At 44.9% G+C, this 16,058-nt stretch overlaps 2 protein-coding genes and 1 pseudogene across 11 annotated transcripts in view; 1 reads left to right on the top strand and 2 right to left on the bottom strand.

Annotated features, from left to right (window-relative positions):
* Window positions 1-16,058, bottom strand: part of MEA1 (male-enhanced antigen 1) — a 172,736-nt gene that overhangs the window by 83,336 nt on the left and 73,342 nt on the right. The window contains exon 1 of one of the 9 annotated variants that reach the window (XM_077998457.1): window positions 8,053-8,062. The exons of the other annotated variants lie outside the window; for them this stretch is intronic. The gene's annotated coding sequence lies outside the window, so the exon portion shown is untranslated. Of the gene's footprint in view, window positions 1-8,052; window positions 8,063-16,058 lie in introns of those variants that run through there. 9 annotated transcript variants of the gene reach the window in all.
* The window catches only part of PTK7 (protein tyrosine kinase 7 (inactive)), an 83,479-nt gene that overhangs the window by 18,845 nt on the left and 48,576 nt on the right, over window positions 1-16,058 (top strand).
* On the bottom strand, window positions 1,267-1,822 carry LOC100426263 (thioredoxin pseudogene; annotated as a pseudogene).

Genomic DNA, 16,058 nt, shown 5'->3' with positions numbered 1-16,058 from the left:
TCTGAGTTCCTCTGGAACCTGGCCTCAGGTGAAGGGGAGGTGGGGGTGGGTGGTGACCGGACAAGCCTTTGAGGTGCCTGGGACCAAGCCCCATTCCTTAGATCAAATAAATACCTTTTGTTTTTCCTGCTCACACTTTCCTCTGCCCTGGAGCCAGAGTCATAAAGAGGTGGAATTGTGAAGGTCTGCACCTGGTCGCTGGGGTGGTGGGTGGGATGGAGATCTTCCCTTGTGCTCTGCACTTCCTGCCTTTTGCTGCTGCTGCCCTGGGTGTGCAGGGGTCTGCCTGGGCTAGCCTGGGCACCTGCGACTCCGCTGGGCCAGCCTGCCTGCCTGTCCGGTAGGGCCCTGCCTGAGCTGGGCTGTCAGCAAGCTGGTGAAACCGGCTGCACAAAGACAGATTTCGCTTCAGGCTAAGTGTTTTGTTGCTGAATCATTTGCATTCATTAAAAGTAGTGAAGGGTAAGTGATATTTAAGGCAACATGACCAGTTTGCTGGAGGCCTGGAGGCCACTGCCTTAGAACCTCATTAAGAATTCTTGGGACCTTGGAGAGCAAGGGAGCAGCTCATTCAAAGCTTGCTTAACTTTTGACTGCTTTGGGCATAGGCCAGCTACTAAAATATGAAAAATGTTTGCCCAGCAGCCCCCAGAGCTTGGCCAGACTGCCCTGGCCAAAGAAAACACACACTTACAATTCATTATTTAGCCTCCTCCTGTGCGCTTGCTTGCATTTCTTCCTCTCCAGGGACCTTGCTGAGTTGGGGGCACCAGGTTGGGTAGGGGGGCAGGAAGGCCCCTGCATCTTTTAAGGGGAAGCTAAGCCTGAAGCCAGTGCTGTCTATACTCCCTCACCCCATCCTGCCCCCACTTCCCTGGTTTATTTCACCAGTGCCCTACTGGTGGACTTCAGGTTTGTTTCGGAGGGTTTCCTATTTTAAACAATACCACCACAAATATCCTTGTATCTGTCTTTGCCCTTGTGCTTGTATATCTGTAGGGCAAATTCCTGGAAGTGGAGTTGCTCTGTCAAAGGATATGAACGTGTCAAAATTACATACACGATTTTGTATTTGTTATTTTTGTGGAGAGGGAGATTATAGCTTTCATCAGATTCTTAACAGGTTTATGACCAAAAAAGTTTCTGAATCACTGTTCTGCAGTGGGCCTGTGAAATTCACACAGAATAATCTATAAAAATTGGTAAACATGGTTCAAATGCGGGGCGTTGCTGGGATGATCAGATAATTTGTCATCCAAACATCCCCACCTCCATGATTACTAATTATGCCGAGATGGCCAGATAACCCAGGGTTGTTCAGGTAACTGGCAGTGTGGGAGCCCAGTGCCCACTGGAGATTTTTTTTTTTAAAGCGTTAGAATTAATGTTTTATTGTCACACAGATGGCAACTGGGTTTATGTCTTCATATTTTATATTTTTGTAAATTAAAAAAATTACAAGTTTTAAATAGTCAATGGCTTGTTATGTTTTCAGAAAACATGATTAGACTAATTAATTAATGGTGGCGTCAAGCTTTTCCTTATTGGCTCCAGAAAATTCACCCACCTTTTGTCCCTTCTTAAAAAACTGGAATGTTGGCACGCATTTGACTTCACACTCTGAAGCAACATCCTGACAGTCATCCACATCTACTTCAAGGAATACCATGTTGGAATACTTTTCAGAGAGGGAATGAAAGAAAGGCTTGATCATTTTGCAAGGCCCACACCACGTGGCTGAGAAGTCAACTACTACAAGTTTATCACCTGCGGTGTTCAGGGCTTCCTGAAAAGCAGCCTTGCTCTCTATCTGCTTCACCATCTTTGCTGCTGGGGTCTGACGAGCAGCTGTAAGGACCAATGGAAACGGATACAAAGCACCAGACCAAGCTTCCCCACTGGAGATTTTATCCCTGATCTTTGAGACTGTGTCTGTTCTCTGTTCACCAGTTAGCGCTGAATTATCTGCTATATTATTTTCTATTTTATCAGGTATGTTCTTTTTGTGGCCTGCAACTTGATGATAAGGTTGATCCAGTGAGTCAAAGTCTTGTCCTCAGTTTTCCTACGCAGCCTAACCCTGCCTCAGCTGCCCAGTGGTAGCTCAAGACGTTTTTGGATTCCAGAGACCAGAATTCAGTTGAACTTTTCTGAGCTCTGTTTCTTCATCTGTAGAATGGAAATGGTAATATCTGCCTCATGGGTTATGGTGAGGGTCTAGTGAGGTGTGTGTTGCAAGGGTTGCTGTTCTGGGAGGTGAACTTGAGAGACACTCAGCATGAGCCCCCAACTCCTCCTCAACATGGACTTGGGGACCCTTAAGGCACTACTTGCTGCCTAGATTTGTTTATTCCTCTTCTCCATTGATTAGTATGCCCTTCACTGCTCTCAAATCCATTCCCTCTCCTTTAGTCTCCTAGTCCTGGGCTTAGTTCACATCCTGTCATTTCTCTCTTGGAATGCTGCTGGAAAAAAGAAGCAAACTTTTTTTTTTTTGAGACAGAGTCTCACTCTGTCACCCAAGCTGGAGTGTAGTGGTGCAATTTCAGCTCACTGCAACCTCCTTCTCCTGGGTTCAAGCAATTCTCCTGCCTCAGCCTCCCAAGTGGCTGGGATTACAGGTGCCTACCACCACGCCTGGCTAATGTTTGCATTTTTTAGCAGAGATAGGGTTTTGCCATGTTGTCCAGGCTGGTCTCGAACTCCTGACCTCAGGTGATCCAGCCGCCTCAGCCTCCCAAAGTGTTAGGATTACAGGAGTGAGCCACTGCGTCCTGCCAAGTCAATATTTTTAAAAGTAGTAAATGGTATGCTACTAGAATTAAAAAGCAAGAAATAATCTTTGCAGATCATAAGAGGTGAAGAAACTAAATGAAATCATATTTACAACAAAAGAAGCAGCATTGTAGTATTAAAATGTGAAACAGATAAAAGCAAAGACAGATATATCAGTCATGATGATAAATTTCAGTGGAATAAGCCTCCAACTGAAATGGAGTTTAGATTGAATAAGAAAGTTTCATGTTCTTTACATGATACAAACCTATAATAATGGCAAAGTTTGTTTTATTTTTTCTAACTTTAGGCCAATGGATTAATTTATTTTCATTTATTTCAGTCTTGTTTTTAGGAAATAATTTGATTATTAATTTTCTTTTGAATATAACTTTGAAGTTAATAAATTTGAAATTAAAAATATAAAATAGGCCGGGCGCGGTGGCTCAAGCCTGTAATCCCAGCACTTTGGGAGGCCGAGACGGGTGGATCACGAGGTCAGGAGATCGAGACCATCCTGGTGAACACAGTGAAACCCCGTCTCTACTAAAACTACAAAAAACTAGCCGGGCGAGGTGGCGGGCGCCTGTAGTCCCAGCTACTCGGGAGGCTGAGGCAGGAGAATGGCGTGAACCCGGGAGGCGGAGCTTGCAGTGAGCTGAGATCAGGCCACTGCACTCCAGCCTGGGCGACACAGCGAGACTCCGTCTCAAAAAAAAAAAAAAAAATATATATATATATATATATAAAATAGATAAGTCATTTAGGATCCAGTACTTAAAAAAAGAAAAAAAAAAAAGACATGACTTTGGCATTTCTAATGTGGAAAAATAAAAGGACAATAGGCAAAACAAAGAAAAAAAAGAAGCTTTAATTTCATTCATAGCTTCACAACTATTTTTCCTTTTTTTTTTTTTTTTGAGATAGTATCTCACTCTGTCATCCAGGCTGGAGTGCAGTGGTGCAATCATGGCTCGTTGCAGCCTCGACTTCCCAGACTCAAGCAGTCCTCCCACCTCAGCCCCCTGAGTAGCTGGGACTACAAACACACACTACCATGCCTGGCTAATTAAAAAAAAATTTTTATAGAGTCAGGGTATTGCCGTGTTGCCCAGGCTAGTCTCAAACTCCTGAACTCAAGCAGTCTGCACAAAGTGATGGGATTATAGCCATGAGCCACTGCTCCTGGCCCACAGCTATTTCTTGAGTACATTCTAGGTACCCAGTAGGTACTAGGGATATAGATGGAGTGGGAAACGGGAAGGACAAGTTCACTGTCCCCAGAGAGCTTACCATTTAACAGAGAGGGCTACCATTTAAGAAAGTGTTTACTAATAGTTAGAATTGTGACCATTGTGATAGGAAAATATTTTAATATTTATCAGGGGTTACCATGTTTGGTGCTATGCTAATAAATCTGTGCCAGGGAAATATAATGACTGAAATTTATTAAAGAATCTGGTTGGTTGGGCCAGGCGCAGTGGCTTATGCCTGTAATCCCAGCACTTTGGGAGGCCGAGGCAGGCGGATCACGAGGTCGGGAGATCAAGACTGTCCTGGTTAACACGGTGAAACCTCGTCTCTACTAAAAATACGAAAAATTAGCCGGGCGTGGTGGCGGGCGCCTGTAGTCCCAGCTACTCGGGAGGCTGAGGCAGGAGAATGGCGTGAACCCGGGAGGCGGAGCTTGCAGCGAGCCCAGATCGCGCCACCGCACTCCCAGCCTGGGCGACAGAGCGAGACTCAGTCTCAAAAAAAATTATTAGAGGATTTTTTAAAAGATGGTAGACATTACTACTTGTGACTCTTTTTCTTAGTCATATTTGAAAAAGTAGAAAATTGAATTATAATTTGATTTTTTTCAAAGACGTCTGTTAAATCTGTTTTGATTTTATATGCATTTTTGTCCTTTATAGTTTTTTTTTTTTTTTTTTTTTTTTGAGACGGAGTCTTGCTCTGTCACCCAGGCTGGAGTGCAGTGGCCGGATCTCAGCTCACTGCAAGCTCCTCCTCTCGGGTTCACGCCATTCTCCTGCCTCAGCCTCCCGAGTAGCTGGGACTACAGGCACCCGCCACTTCGCCCGGCTAGTTTTTTGTATTTTAGTAGAGACGGGGTTTCACCTATGTTAACCAGGATGGTCTCGATCTCCTGACCTCGTGATCCGCCCGTCTCGGCCTCCCAAAGTGCTGGGATTACAGGCTTGAGCCACTGCGCCCGGCCTTGTTCTTTATAGTTTAAAACTGATTTTTTGGGGAATACAGCTGAAGTTCCCAAATACTTTATAGGCGTTTATGAAATATCTTTAATTTGGCCGTGTCCAATTTATATACTTTCCAAAATACTGCAAATTGTGAACAGCACATTATTATACAAGATCACAGGGGAAATCCAATATTCAGAGTAGTCTACAAATTTGTGTGTATGTGTTTGTGTGGTTACCAGAGAACTACCAAAAACCAACTGCTTTTTAAATCCTGCTGCATAGTTCAAGTGTCTTTCCCTGACCAATCTAATGAGTTGATTAACTGGTCCTTAATACTTAACTAAATAAAAAACTAAGCAGATGTGAAAAAAAAAAATTGAATGACTGGATAGACCAGTAACTGTTAAAAACGACTGAAAGATAATTGTATCAAATAGTTTTGAGGGGAAATTTTGAAAAATGTTGAAGAAGTAGAGCCTGTAAATGCTTTGTAGAGACTGTCACAGAGCCAAGGAACAGATGGACAACAGCCTGTGTGTGTCACAAAGTTGATATAGCCTTGTTCTCAAATGCTGACAGTGCAGAAAAGAAAACCACACTACTTAGAAACGTTGGTGTAGCCGGGCGCGGTGGCTCACGCCTGTAATCCCAGCACTTTGGGAGGCCGAGGCGGGCGGATCACAAGGTCAGGAGATCGAGACCACGGTGAAACCCCGTTTCTACTAAAAATACAAAAAATTAGCCGGGCGCGGTGGCGGGCGCCTGTAGTCCCAGCTACTCAGGAGGCTGAGGCAGGAGAATGGCGTGAACCCAGGAGGCGGAGCTTGCAGTGAGCCGAGATCGCGCCACTGCACTCCAGCCTGGGCAACAGCGTGAGACTCCGTCTCAAAAAAAAAAAAAAAAAAAGAAACGTTGGTGTAAAAGTCTAATATAGAATACTCGAAAATTAAATCTAACACTATGATAAAGGATAATGTACCATAAAGAAGTAAAGGATGTATTCCCAAAAATGCATGGATGGCTTACCCTTTATAATTCATCAACATAAGATATCAGAGGTGGCTGGGCATGGTGGTTAATGCCTGTAATCCCAGCACTTTGGGAGGCCGAGGTGGGCAGATCATCTGAGGTCAGGAGTTTGAGAACCAGCCCAGCCAACATCGTGAGACCCTGTTTCTACTAAAAAAAATACAGAGCACCACTCGACCCTCCATGTCGTGGATTGATTGGTGTGCTTGCCTCCAACTCTGGAGGTGGGTGGTTCGAGCCATTCTGGGGAGCATCTCTTGGCCAGGTGAGGTGGCTCAGTAATCCCAGCATTTTGGGAGGCTGAGGTGGGCGGATCACCTGAAGTCAGGAGTTTGAGACCAGCCTGACCAATATGGTGAAAGCCCGTCTCTACTGAAAATACAAAAATTAGCTGGGTGTGGTGGCAGGTGCCTGTAGTCCCAACTACTTGGGAGGCTCAGACAGGAGAATTGCTTGAACCCAGGAGATGGAGGTTGCAGTGAGCCAAGACCGTGCCACTGCACTCCAGCCTGGGTGAAAGAGCAAGACTCTGTCTCAAAAAAAAAAAGCCGGTTGTGTTGGCGGGTCCCTGTAATTCCGGCTACTTGGGAGGCTGAGGCAGGAGAATTGCTTAAACCCAGGAAGTGGAGGTTGCAGTGAGTTGAGATCCCACCACTGCATTCCAGCCTGGGCAACAGAGCAAGACGTTGTTCCTCCTACCCGTACCAAAAAAAAAAAACCTCAGAGGTGTCACACAATTCTCTCAATAGAGGCAAAAATGACACTAGATATAAATTAACGTCCATTTCTGATTAAAAAAAAAACATAGCCATCATTATACTTAAAAATGAAATGCAATGCTATTTGCATTAAAGAAGTCACTAAATTAAAATAATAAAGTCACTACTATTTATTATTCTTTTAGCTGAAATAATGCTATAAGAAAGAATATAGCCAGGTGGCATGCACCCATAGTCCCAGCTAGTTGGGAGGCTGAGGTGGGAGGATTGCAGCCTGGACAACTGAGCAAGACCCTGTCACTCACAGGAAAAAAAAGACTAAAAGTCTAAATAAAGTTAATGTTTTTGCAGAGGTACCTTTTTTACATGGGAAACCCAATTATCAACTGAAAAACTACTACAATCAGTGAGAGAACTGAGTCATTTGGGCAAATACAAAACCTACACAAAACCCAGAAGGTTTGCTACTTATCAGCAAGTAACCATTTAGAAAATACAACAGGAAGGCCGGGCGCGGTGGCTCAAGCCTGTAATCCCAGCACTTTGGGAGGCCGAGACGGGTGGATCACGAGGTCAGGAGATCGAGACCATCCTGGCTAACACGGTGAAACCCCGTCTCTACTAAAAAATACAAAAAACTAGCTGGGCGAGGTGGCGGGCGCCTGTAGTCCCAGCTACTTGGGAGGCTGAGGCAGGAGAATGGCGTAAACCCGGGAGGCAGAGCTTGCAGTGAGCTGAGATCCGGCCACTGCACTCCAGCCTGGGCGACAGAGCGAGACTCCGTGTCAGAAAAAAAAAAAAAAAGAAAAAAAGAAAATACAACGGAACATTTATCCATTCACAGAATCAATAAAAATAAAAACAAAAATTCTCAGGCATAAACCATTATAATGGAAACTGTATTGACAGCATCAGTAAATACCCTTCTGCCTTCTGAGTTTAAAACCAGTCGAAGGAGGTGAAAGGGAGGGAGAAAAGCAGACAGACAGACCAGGGGTTGGATGAGCAAGCAACAAGGCTTTAATCTGAAGTGGATAAATGTCTTATTCATCCTTGAATTAGGCAGACTTACTCCCTTGTCATAGCAGTTCTGGAGTATTAACAGGTGTGTGTGTGTGTGTGTGTGTGTGTTCTGGAGTATTAACAGGTGTGTGTGTGTGTGTAGCTACCTATAAAAAATGTGTGCTTCCTGCAGGTGGAGCAGACGCCCTACTCCCAAGTGAAAGGAGGAAGGGTCGGAGTCAAATATGTCCAATCAGACGTCCCCCTCCTTGGGGCTGATGGAAGGAGGTGGAGTGAGGCTGGGAGTGGTGCTTCAGTTACGTCCCCCTTTACCTGGACTGGGGAGGAGTTGTTCTTCCTTAAAACTTCCTTTGTTCTCTGAACTCACAGCCTTAATCTTTGAAGGCACTGGGTGCCTGGGGGCATGACTCTTCCCTCCAGGGAAGGGGCACAGCTGTCTGGCAGCTATTTCAGCTTCTACCTTCACTAACCACTTCACTATTCTGCTCCCACCTTCACTATTCCTTCGGTGAATCCTTCTAGAACACCTGGAGAACAGAGTAGATTTTCCCTAGAAGGCTCTCAAATGGATCAAAATAGGACAGTATTTAAATTAATTTTGAGGCAAGTCTGCACCCAGGGGTGAAAATTCTCACTCCCATCTGTTTTCTCAAATCATGTGCAAACACTTTTTCTTCTTCGGTGAAGTAGCGATTAGGAACAGGAACCTTCACTGTCTTGTTCACTGCTGTATTCTTAGTACTTAGAGCAGTGCCTGGCACATATAAGTCATTCCATAATTTAATGACCATTCTGGAGGAGGGAGGGTGAGTGCTACATGTAATCCAGAAAATCAGATCTTATATTTCTGATCTTAATAATTACAAAATAATAATAAGGTAACAGTAAATAAGGAAAATAAGGCAACAAAGTTGAACATAAAATGGACAATAAGAAATTTAGGACAATAAAATATCTCATATTCTGTGTTCCCCAAGTACCAATTTAAATTGAAATCTTGGTTGGGGGTGGGGAAGAAATTTAACCAGTTAAAAATGAAAAATTGCTTTATCTTCTTAAGGAGAAACAATGCTAGTTAAAACAAACTTTTTTATTATTGTTTATTTATTTATTTATGAGATGGAGTCTTGCTCTGTCACCCAGGCTGGAGTACAGTGGCATGAGCTGGGCCCATTGTAACCTCTGCCTCCCGGGAGGGAGTAATTCTCCTGCCTCAGCCTCCCGGGAAGCTGGGATTACAGGCACATGCCACCACGCCTGGCTAATTTTTGTGTTTTTAGTAGAGATGGGACTTCATCATGTTGGCCCAGGCTGGTCTTGAACTCCTGACCTGAAGTGATCTGCCCACCTCAGCCTCCTAAAGTGCCGGGATTACAGGTGTCAGCCTCCATGCCCAGCCACAAAGTATTATTTTATGTCTCTCAGGTTGACAAAGATATTAAGCAACAGTGTTGGTTAAGAAAGTATAAATTAGGACAACTTTTTTTTTTTTGAGACAGAGACTTGCTCTGTCACCCAGGCTGGAGTGCTGCAGTGGCGTGATCTCCGCTCACTGCAAGCTCCGCCTCCTGGGTTCACACCACTCTCCTGCCTCAGCCTCTCCAGTAGCTGAGATTACAGGCACTTGCTACCACGCCCAGCTAATTTTTGTATTTTTAGTAGAGAACGGGCTTCACCGTGTTAGCCAGGATGGTCTCGATCTCCTGATCTCATGATCAGCCTGCCTCAGCCTCCCAAAGTGAACGTTTTTTTTTTAGAGGGAGTCTCACTCTGTCGCCAAGGCTGAAGTGCAGTGGTGCGGTCTCGGCTCACAGCAACCTCCGCCTCTCGGATTCAAGTGATTTTCCTGCTGTAGCCTCCCAAGTAGCTGGGATTACAGGCACCCGCCACCACACCTGGCTAATTTTTGTATTTTTAGTGGAGAGGGGATTTCGCCATATTGGCCAGGCTGGTCTTGAACTCCTGATCTCGTGATCTGCCCGTCATGGCCTCCCAAAGTGCTGGGATTACAGGTGTGAGCTACCACACCCAACCTGCACGACTTTTCTGAAGAACAATTTGTCACTTGTCTTTTTTTTTTTTTTTTTTTTTGAGACTCGCTCTGTCGCCCAGGCTGGAGTGCAGTGGTGCGATCTCGGCTCACTGCAACCTCCGCCTCCCAAGTTCAAGCGATTTTCCTGCCTTAGCCTCCCAAGTAGCTAGGACTACAGAGCCACCACGCACGGCTAATTTTTTGTGTTTTTAGTAGAGACGGGGTTTCACTGTGTTAGCCAGGATGGTCTTGATCTCCTGACCTCATGATCTGCCTGCTTCAGCGTCCCAAAGTGTTGGGATTACAGGCATGAGCCACCGCGCCTGGCCTATGTTTTTTTTTTTTTTTAAACTTCTCTGGAGATAATGCTGGATGTCATTTATGAAAAACTTGAAATTATATTCTCTTTGTTCCCATTCTCTTTGGAAGTCATCCTATAGAAACCCTCTCATTATCAGTGTGCATAGATGCCTGTACAGAGAATAAGAATATTCTTTGTAATGGTAAAAAAAAAAAAAAAAAAAGGAAAACCATCTGAATGCCCATTACTAGGGTATTGGATGAATAGATTATGGGTAATTGATACAGTGAAATAATACACAGTGGTTGAAGTGAATGAGGTAGAATTATATGAACAGACATGGAAAGACATCTGTGGTTAACTGTATAGCAAAAAAAAAAAAAAAAAGAAAGCAACTTGCAGAATATCAGATATTAGAGGGTGAATTGTGCCCTCCCAAAATATATGTTGAAGTCCTAAGCCTCAGTACCTGTAAATATGACTTTATTTGGAATTAGGGTCTTTGTAGATAAAACCAAGGTAAGATCAATTCATTAAGGTGAATGACGAATCCTATATGACTGGTGGCGCCCAATGAAGAGAAGAGGCCTAGAGACAGAGGTACGCTACAGGAAGACAGCTTGTGATGGCGAAGGCTGAGGTTGGAGTGATGCGGCTACAAGCCAAGGAGCACCAGGGATTGCTGGCAGCCACCAGGAACAAGGACAGAAGCGTGTGCCCTCCAGAAGGAGCCGACCTCACCAACACTTTGATTTTGCACTTTGGCCTCCAGAGCTGTGAGAGGATAAATTTCTGTTATTTTAAGCCACCCAGTTGCGGTAATTTGTTATGGCAGCCCTGGGAAACTAATAGAGCAGGTATGGCATTATCCCATAGCCATGAGTTCTGTGACTGTGCCTGCCATTCTCTCCATGACAAAGAGCTTCTTCAGTCCATTTCCTACCCTAGCAACCACCTCCTTGGAAACAGGGACTCATTGTGGTTGTGATTTTTTTTTGTTGGGGGACAGCCTGAGCAGGGTGGGTTTATATTTCACCTCCTTTGCCTCCTTGCCCCAAAGTGGTGGTCTAATGGCCTCTTGCTGTACTTCCTTCTCCTCCTCCTCTTAATTCTGAGCATCCTGAATTACTCAGAGTTTTCTGATCATGCCTGGTCTTTGTGCTTCTGACTTGCTCTATTTGCCAAGTCCCATTCCCTTTTTTGTTTGTTTGTATGTTTGTTTTTTGAGGTAGGGTCTCGCCCGATTACCTAGCCTGGATTACCTAGCCTGGCACAATCACAGCTCACTGCAGCCTTGACCTCCTGGGCTCAAGGGATCCTCCTGCCTCAGCCTCCCAGGTGGCTGGGACTACAGGCTTGCACCACCATGCCTAGATAATGGAGTGTTACTGTGTTGCCCAGGCTGGTCTTGAACTCCTGGCCTCAAGTGATCTCTCTGCCTCGGCCTCCCAAAGTGCTCAAAGTGCTGAGATTATAGGAGGCATGAGCCATCACACCCGCCCCTTTCCTTCATACAACCTTATGTTGAAAACCCTTCCAAGATTCCTCCCTGACTTATTTTTAATTTTTTTTATTTTTATTTTTTGAGATGGAGTCTTGCTCTGTCACCCAGGCTGGAGTGCAGTGGTGTGATCTCGACTCATGGCCACCGCGGCTTCCCGAGTAACTGGGATTACAGGTGTGGCGCCCGGCTAATTTTTTGTAATTTTAGTACAGATGGGATTTCACCATGTTGGCCAGGCTGGTCTTGAACTCCTGACCTCAAGTGATCTCCCCACCTTGGCCTCCCAAAGTGCTGGGATTACAGTTGTGAGCCACCATGCCCAGCCTCTTCCCTGACTTTTTTTTTTTGAGACAGAGTCTTGCTCTGTCGCCCAGGCTGGAGTGCAGTGGCGTGATCTCAGCTCACTGCAACCTCCGCCTCCCAGGTTTCCCAAGCAATTCTCCTGTCTCACCCTCCTGAGTAGCTGGGACTATAGGTGTGCACCGCCATGCCTGGCTAATTTACGTATTTTTAGTAGAGGCGGGTTTTATCATGTGGGCCAGACTGGTCTCAAACTCCTGACCTCAAGGTGATCTGCCGTCCTCGACCTCCCAAAGTGCTGGGATTACAGGTGTGAGCCACCTTGCCCGGCCTCCCTAACTTTTTAATCCCCTGACTCTGACTTGGATGCTTCTCTTTTGTGTCCTTTGCACCCACCCATCATCCTGTGTGATAATACATTATTGTAAAGCCTAGGGGTTAGATAGACTTTCTTCAGGCCAGAGGACCTGAGATTTGAAGCCTGCATTTGTTACTTATCAGCTATGTGATGTTTAGCAAATTGCTTTACCTTTCTTTGCCTCCATTTCCTCATCTGCATAATGGGGAGCATAGTACCTACCCCACCAGATGGGCATTAGCATTATAAGAAGTTAATATGGTTAAGTGTTTGGAACAGTGATAGTAAGTGGTCAGTAAGTGGTAGCTATTACTTTAATTATATGTTTACTTGCCTGACTCTCCCACTAAACTGAGACACTTAAAGGCAGTAATTGTATGTTTCTCTCTCTGTCCCCAGTGTCTTATGAAGTATTTGGCACATGGTAGGCTCAAAGTAAATGATTGTTGAATTAATAATGATAATTAATATAATTGCCTACCAGGATCCCATATTGGGCTTTGACCCTCGGCTGGTTCCACATCATGTTGGGATAATGCTACCAAATTATCTGGCTTAGTAAAACCACCACAAATCAACCAGTATTTCCTGAGCACCTCTCATGGGCAAGGCACCTGCCATGGAGGAGACCAAGTGTGAGAGCTGCACCTGTCCTCAGGAAGCTTAGAATCTAGTGGTGAAGACACAGTTGTAAGCACATGAAATGTTAAATAGCAGTATTAGGGTTTTAACAGTTATTTACGGGAGTAATAGAAGATATGGAGAATGCGTGTTCACGATTATTATTTCAGTTGGTGGCACATTGTTATCTAACTTGTGTCTTGTTTTCCAAATTTGTTCTAGAAAGCTGCTTGAACTTTTTTTTTTTTTTTTTGAGACGGAGTCTCGCTCTGTAGCCCAGGCTGGGGTGCAGTGGCCGGAACTCAGCTCACTGCAAGCTCCGCCTCCCGGGTTTATGCCATTCCCCTGTCTCAGCCTCCTGAGTAGCTGGGACTACAGGCGCCGGCCACCTCGCCCGGCTAGTTTTTTGTATTTTTTAGTAGAGATGGGGTTTCACCGTGTTAGCCAGGATGGTCTCGATCTCCTGACCTAGTGATCCGCCCGTCTCGGCCTCCCAAAGTGCTGGGATTACAGGCTTGAGCCACCGCGCCCGGCCTTTTTTTTTTTTTTTTTTTTTTTTTTTTTTTTTGAGACAGAGTCTCGCTCTTGTTGCCTAGGCTGGAGTGCAGTGGCACAATCTCGACTCACTGCAACCTCCACCTCCCAGGTTCAAGTGATTCTCCTGCCTCAGCCTCCTGAGTAGCTGGGACTACAGGTGTCTGCCACCATGCCAGGCTAATTTTTGTATCTTTAGTAGAGACGGGGTTTCCCCATGCTGGCCAGGCCGGTCACAAACTCCTGACCTCAGGTGATCCGCCTGCCTTGGCCTCCCAAAGTGCTGGGATTCTAGGCATGAGCCACTGTGCCCAGACTTGTTAAACTTTCCAATAATGGATTAGATGTAGAGGCTTCATCAAGTTCAGATTTGATTTTTTTTTTTCCCCCTTCATGTGTATTTCCCTCAGTAGATACAATATCTGGTTGTCTCTTTGGAATGAGAAGCCATCACTTATCATTGCTAGATCCATTATTTCATTAGGGAGTTGTTAAATGATGGTATTCTGTTTATTAGCTGGAAACTTCTATAAACACAAATCTCTCCTCATTAATTGTTTGGTTACCCAGAGATATAGCTGTTCAAGAAAGGGAAGAATAAATGCTTGATTCTGTACCTGTTTTCAAAATAATGAATTGGTTTTCTAACATTCTTCAAAGGTGGCCAGTGAGAGACTTTGGGTGTTTTGTGTTAAGCATCATTCTGCACTTATGGATTTTAAACCTATTTGATGTGTTTTAGTCCATGTGGTTCTTACTCTTACAGATGCTTAAGTGGTCCTATCATTGGTTGATGGGAGCCTCTTTAAGCTGAGCCTGAACCTTTTTATTTATTTTATTTTATTTTATTTTATTTTATTTTTATTTTTTTTTTTTTTGAGACGGAGTCTGGCTCTGTGGCCCAGGCTGGAGTGCAGTGGCGCGATCTCAGCTCACTGCAAGCTCCAGCTCCCGGGTTCACGCCATTCTCCTGCCTCAGCCTCCCGAGTAGCTGGGACTACAGGCGCCTGCCACCACGCCCGGCTAATTTTTTGTATTTTTAGTAGAGATGGGGTTTCACCTTGTTAGCCAGGATGGTCTCGATCTCCTGACCTCATGATCCGCCCGTCTCGGCCTCCCAAAGTGCTGGGATTACAGGCTTGAGCCACCGCGCCCGGCCTTTATTTTATTTTTTTAAAGAGATAGGGTCTTGCTATGTTCCCCAAGCCGAACTTGAACTCCTGGGCTCAAGCAATCCTCCCACCTGAACCATTCAAGTAGCTGGGACTACAGGAGCATGGCACCATACCCAGCAGGCCTTGAATCTTTTTTTTTCCCCCTGGACCTTTTGATGAGACCTGCTAGTCTTTGCTTGTTTCCTTGTATGATAAGATGGAGTTCTAGGCTTCTCTTGTGCATTTCCTGTCCCAAAACTGGAATCAGCCAATTCTGCAAGGAGAAAGGACATAAATTTTTTAGAACATTAGTACAATATTACCAAACCATTTTCCAGAAGGGAATTATTATAATTTATATTCCCTCCAGCAAAGTAGAAGGACTATTTTCTCCATATGCTCACCAGCGTTGAGTGTTATTTTTAAAATCTTGGCCTTCATTTGATGGGTAGAAGAACTTGTTCTAATTTACATTTCTTAGATTACTAGTGCATTGGAGTATTTTCTTTTCTTTCTTTCTTTTTTTTTTTTGAGACAGAGTCTTGCTGTATTGCCCAGGCTGGAGTGCAGTGGCTTGATTTTGGCTCACTGCAACCTCCGTCTCCTGGGTTCAAGTGATTCTCCTGCCTCAGTCTCCTGAGTAGCTGGGATTACAGGCGCGCACCACCATGCTCAGCTAATTTTCTGTTTCAGACCTGCTACCTCTGTTACCATGTGAATTTTCTTTTTGCAACAAGCCTATGAGGCCAGTACTGTTGTTAGCATCTTTCATTTTATTTCTTTTGAGACGGGTCTTGCTCTGTCACACAGGCTGGGATGCAGTGGCACGATCATTGCCCACTGCAGCCTCAATCTGATCTCCTGGTCTCAAGTGATCCTCCCAGCTCAGCCTCCTGAGTAGCTGGGACCACAGGTGCATACCACCATGCCCAGCTAATTCTTTTTTTTTTTAAACTTTTCAGTAGAGATGAGGTCTTACTGTGTTGCTCAGCCTGGTCTTGAACTTCTGAGCTCAAGCAGTCATCTCACCTTGGCCTCCCAAAGTGCTGGGATTGCAGGCGTGAGCCACTGTGCCTGGCCTATTAGCACCATTTTATAGATACAAAAATGAAGGCATGGAAGGGATAAACAGCTTGTCCAAGGTCATACTCTTGGTAAGTGAGGGAGTGAATATAGGTAGTCAGACTCCAGTCTCTGAACTTTTAACCTCATCTCCACCCTGCATCTACACTGTATGCCAGTGCCTTACAGTTATATATTTTGTAAACTTTCCAGAGGCATTTCATCCTTGTAGAGGCCCTGCAGGATAGACAGCAGGTGTTGCTGCTAGCCAGTTTTATTTATTTATTTATTTAGAGACATAGTTACCCTCTGTCACCCAGGCTGGAGTACAGTGGCGTGATCTCGGCTCACTGCAACCTCCGCCTCCCAGGTTCAAGTGATTCTCCTGCCTCAGCCTCCCAAGTGGCTGGGACTACTTGGGAGTGTCTCTTTGTCTGTGTCT

The sequence above is a fragment of the Macaca mulatta genome, chromosome 4, assembly GCF_049350105.2.
Source record: "Macaca mulatta isolate MMU2019108-1 chromosome 4, T2T-MMU8v2.0, whole genome shotgun sequence".
Classification (NCBI taxonomy): domain Eukaryota; kingdom Metazoa; phylum Chordata; class Mammalia; order Primates; family Cercopithecidae; genus Macaca; species Macaca mulatta.
This window is presented reverse-complemented; position numbering and strand designations above follow the sequence as displayed.